Raw genomic sequence first — 5,573 nt, forward strand, 5'->3', positions numbered from 1 at the left:
CGTTAATCGTTTGCCATCATCTGCTATAGATGGCAAAACCCCGTTAGAGGTATGGTCTGGAAAACCTGCAACTGATTATGATTCTTTGCATGTTTTTGGTTTTATTGCATATTATCATGTGATTGAATCAAAGTTGGATCCACGGGCAAAGAAGGCTCTTTTCATGGGCTTTAGTCCTGGAGTGAAGGGATATCGTTTGTGGTGTCTAGAGGCAAAGAAGACGATTATCAGCAGGGATGTTACTTTTGATGAATCTTCCATGTTAAAGAAGGTAAATCCAGAAGGAGCTGATAGTACTCCACAACAAGTGGAGTGTGCCCGGAAGCAGGTGGAGTTTGAGCCGACAGTGGTGATCCCAACACGAAATACCACAAGTGACTCTCCTATGGCAGAAGAAGAGTAAGATGAGGAAGAGGTTCCTACCCAAGAATCTCAACAGCAATCAGCGCCAATTGCAGTTAGAAGACAGAGACGAGATATTCAGAAGCCTGCTCGTTTCATGGATATGGTTGCCTATGCACTTCCAGTTGTTGATGACATTCCATCCACTTACCCAGAAGCCATTCTGAGTTCAGAGAGTGGTAATTGGGCAAGTGCGATGGAAGAGGAGATGCAGTCTTTGAAGAAGAACAAGACGTGGAAGCTGGCACAATTACCAAAAGGTAAGAAGGCAATTGGGTGCAAATGGGTATTTGCAAAGAAAGAAGGATTTCCTAATAAAGAAGATGTTCGCTACAAGGCAAGGTTGGTTGCTAAAGGCTTTGCTCAGAGGGAGGGAATTGATTATAATGAGGTATTTTCTCCAGTTGTTAAACATTCCTCCATTCGAATTTTGTTGGCCTTGGTAGCACAGTTGAATTTGGAGCTTGCTCAACTTGATGTAAAGACCGCGTTCCTACACGGTGATTTGAAGGAGGAAATCTATATGACTCAACCAGAAGGATACAAGGTTGATGGTAAAGAAGATTGGGTTTGTAAACTTAGCAAATCGTTGTATGGACTGAAACAATCTCCGAGACAGTGGTACAAACGATTTGATAAGTTCATGAAGGATCAAAAGTACAAGAGAAGCAAATATGATCACTGTGTGTATTTGCGCAGACTTGAAGATGGTTCCTACATTTACTTACTCTTATATGTTGATGATATGCTGATTGCAGCAAAGAACCAAGTTGAGATTGACAGGTTAAAGGCTCAGTTGAGTAAAGAGTTCGAGATGAAGGATTTGGGGGAAGCCAGGAAGATTCTCGGCACGGAGATAAACAGGGACAGAGAGAGGGGAAAACTTTGGCTGTCACAGAAGCAGTATTTGCAGAAGGTACTACAACGTTTTGGTATACACGAAGATACAAAACCTGTAAGTACCCCACTTGCTCCTCATTTGAAATTGAGTAGTCGTTTATCTCCGACGACTGATGAAGAACGAGAATACATGGCGAAAGTCCCATATGCAAATGTAGTTGGAAGCTTGATGTATGCAATGGTGTGTACAAGACCAGATATTTCACAGGCTGTGAGTGTTGTTAGCAGGTACATGCATGATCCGGGCAAGGGACATTGGCAACCTGTGAGATGGATTCTACGGTACCTCCAAAATACCTTAGATGTTGGATTGACATTTGAGCAAGATGAATCACTTGGTCAATGCATAGTTGGATATTGTGATTCTGATTATGCAGGTGATTTGGATAAGCGACGGTCTACAACTGGCTATTTGTTCACTTTAGCAAAAGCGCCAGTTAGTTGGAAGTCTACCTTGCAGTCTACGGTGGCTGTGTCTACGACAGAGGCAGAGTATATGTCGATTACAGAGGCTGTGAAGGAAGCAATTTGGCTTCATGGGTTGCTTAAAGACTTGGGAGTTGGTCAGGAACAACTTGAGTTATATTCTGACAGTCAGAGTGCTATTCATTTAGCAAAGAATCAAGTCTTTCATGCACGGACGAAGCACATTGATGTTCGTTATCACTTTGTGCGTGAGATTCTCGAAGAAGAGGAGATTGTTCTCCAGAAGATTCACACTACGGAGAATCCTGCAGATATGCTCACCAAGGTGGTTACAAGGACCAAGTTTGAACATTGTTTAGACTTGGTTAATATCTTGCACATTTGAAGTTGGCGCCCGGAGGCGCAAATTTGAAGCACTGCAAAGTTTGTTTTTGTTATGTTTTGAGAAGATTTGTTTTAGGTAGGACTTGAAATTAAGCCAAGGTGGAGATTTGTTGATTTTGGCTTAATCCCAAGTCCCACATCGGTGGGTTCATTGTTTGGGAAAGAGGTTTGAGGGTTATAAATTAAACGCTCCTCCTTCACTGTTACATATCCCAATTTGTAATATCTTCTCCCATAATAATAAAAGTGAGTTGTTTTTGCTGTGCTCGGAGATTAGGCTAAATTGGCTTAACTCCGTTAACAATTTTCTGGTGTGTTTTTTTCCTCTTTATCTCTTTTATTATTCCGCTCTGTTTATTCAATATTATTTGTCGGGTAGCTCTGTTAGGGTTTTGTTTTAGTGGAAAAATTACCCGTTTTTCCAAACATTATGCCTATATGGACATGTAATTATTAATGTTGTTTTGCTTCTAGTCAAGTGACTCAAATCAATAATATCTTAATAGTTAGACATTTGGAAATATATAAATTAAGTTTTCTAGTTGGAGTCTTCTAGCATGAAAGAATGTATTCCTTTTAATGAAAGGATATACACCGCTGTGACAATTTTTTCATGGAAAATAACTTGTCAATGGGTTCTCTTCTCATAGTTTCTAAGAATAGTTCATTTTCTTTGAAAGAAAGGATAAACTACGGTGGTAGTTATGTGGCAGTTGTTTGTGGGAAGAAAAAGATGTCAACCATGTTTATGAGGATTCTTTGTTCTTATTGTCTATTGAATATTTTATGGAAAAGGTAAACCAAATGAATGACATGGTAAAAATATTTCCATCCAAGTTTCAAAACCTCATTCCACCCTGTCTCAAAATCTCATTATTACAAAAATATTTTGTTTCTTTCATCACCAAGGTGGTTACAAGGACCAAGTTTGAACATTGTTTAGACTTGGTTAATATCTTGCACATTTGAAGTTGGCGCCCGGAGGCGCAAATTTGAAGCACTGCAAAGTTTGTTTTTGTTATGTTTTGAGAAGATTTGTTTTAGGTAGGACTTGAAATTAAGCCAAGGTGGAGATTTGTTGATTTTGGCTTAATCCCAAGTCCCACATCGGTGGGTTCATTGTTTGGGAAAGAGGTTTGAGGGTTATAAATTAAACGCTCCTCCTTCACTGTTACATATCCCAATTTGTAATATCTTCTCCCATAATAATAAAAGTGAGTTGTTTTTGCTGTGCTCGGAGATTAGGCTAAATTGGCTTAACTCCGTTAACAATTTTCTGGTGTGTTTTTTTCCTCTTTATCTCTTTTATTATTCCGCTCTGTTTATTCAATATTATTTGTCGGGTAGCTCTGTTAGGGTTTTGTTTTAGTGGAAAAATTACCCGTTTTTCCAAACATTATGCCTATACGGACATGTAATTATTAATGTTGTTTTGCTTCTAGTCAAGTGACTCAAATCAATAATATCTTAATAGTTAGACATTTGGAAATATATAAATTAAGTTTTCTAGTTGGAGTCTTCTAGCATGAAAGAATGTATTCCTTTTAATGAAAGGATATACACCGCTGTGACAATTTTTTCATGGAAAATAACTTGTCAATGGGTTCTCTTCTCATAGTTTCTAAGAATAGTTCATTTTCTTTGAAAGAAAGGATAAACTACGGTGGTAGTTATGTGGCAGTTGTTTGTGGGAAGAAAAAGATGTCAACCATGTTTATGAGGATTCTTTGTTCTTATTGTCTATTGAATATTTTATGGAAAAGGTAAACCAAATGAATGACATGGTAAAAATATTTCCATCCAAGTTTCAAAACCTCATTCCACCCTGTCTCAAAATCTCATTATTACAAAAATATTTTGTTTCTTTCATCACCAAGGTGGTTACAAGGACCAAGTTTGAACATTGTTTAGACTTGGTTAATATCTTGCACATTTGAAGTTGGCGCCCGGAGGCGCAAATTTGAAGCACTGCAAAGTTTGTTTTTGTTATGTTTTGAGAAGATTTGTTTTAGGTAGGACTTGAAATTAAGCCAAGGTGGAGATTTGTTGATTTTGGCTTAATCCCAAGTCCCACATCGGTGGGTTCATTGTTTGGGAAAGAGGTTTGAGGGTTATAAATTAAACGCTCCTCCTTCACTGTTACATATCCCAATTTGTAATATCTTCTCCCATAATAATAAAAGTGAGTTGTTTTTGCTGTGCTCGGAGATTAGGCTAAATTGGCTTAACTCCGTTAACAATTTTCTGGTGTGTTTTTTTCCTCTTTATCTCTTTTATTATTCCGCTCTGTTTATTCAATATTATTTGTCGGGTAGCTCTGTTAGGGTTTTGTTTTAGTGGAAAAATTACCCGTTTTTCCAAACATTATGCCTATATGGACATGTAATTATTAATGTTGTTTTGCTTCTAGTCAAGTGACTCAAATCAATAATATCTTAATAGTTAGACATTTGGAAATATATAAATTAAGTTTTCTAGTTGGAGTCTTCTAGCATGAAAGAATGTATTCCTTTTAATGAAAGGATATACACCGCTGTGACAATTTTTTCATGGAAAATAACTTGTCAATGGGTTCTCTTCTCATAGTTTCTAAGAATAGTTCATTTTCTTTGAAAGAAAGGATAAACTACGGTGGTAGTTATGTGGCAGTTGTTTGTGGGAAGAAAAAGATGTCAACCATGTTTATGAGGATTCTTTGTTCTTATTGTCTATTGAATATTTTATGGAAAAGGTAAACCAAATGAATGACATGGTAAAAATATTTCCATCCAAGTTTCAAAACCTCATTCCACCCTGTCTCAAAATCTCATTATTACAAAAATATTTTGTTTCTTTCATCACCAAGGTGGTTACAAGGACCAAGTTTGAACATTGTTTAGACTTGGTTAATATCTTGCACATTTGAAGTTGGCGCCCGGAGGCGCAAATTTGAAGCACTGCAAAGTTTGTTTTTGTTATGTTTTGAGAAGATTTGTTTTAGGTAGGACTTGAAATTAAGCCAAGGTGGAGATTTGTTGATTTTGGCTTAATCCCAAGTCCCACATCGGTGGGTTCATTGTTTGGGAAAGAGGTTTGAGGGTTATAAATTAAACGCTCCTCCTTCACTGTTACATATCCCAATTTGTAATATCTTCTCCCATAATAATAAAAGTGAGTTGTTTTTGCTGTGCTCGGAGATTAGGCTAAATTGGCTTAACTCCGTTAACAATTTTCTGGTGTGTTTTTTTCCTCTTTATCTCTTTTATTATTCCGCTCTGTTTATTCAATATTATTTGTCGGGTAGCTCTGTTAGGGTTTTGTTTTAGTGGAAAAATTACCCGTTTTTCCAAACATTATGCCTATATGGACATGTAATTATTAATGTTGTTTTGCTTCTAGTCAAGTGACTCAAATCAATAATATCTTAATAGTTAGACATTTGGAAATATATAAATTAAGTTTTCTAGTTGGAGTCTTCTAGC

Source organism: Phaseolus vulgaris, chromosome 6, assembly GCF_000499845.2.
Source record: "Phaseolus vulgaris cultivar G19833 chromosome 6, P. vulgaris v2.0, whole genome shotgun sequence".
Taxonomy (NCBI): Eukaryota; Viridiplantae; Streptophyta; class Magnoliopsida; order Fabales; family Fabaceae; genus Phaseolus; species Phaseolus vulgaris.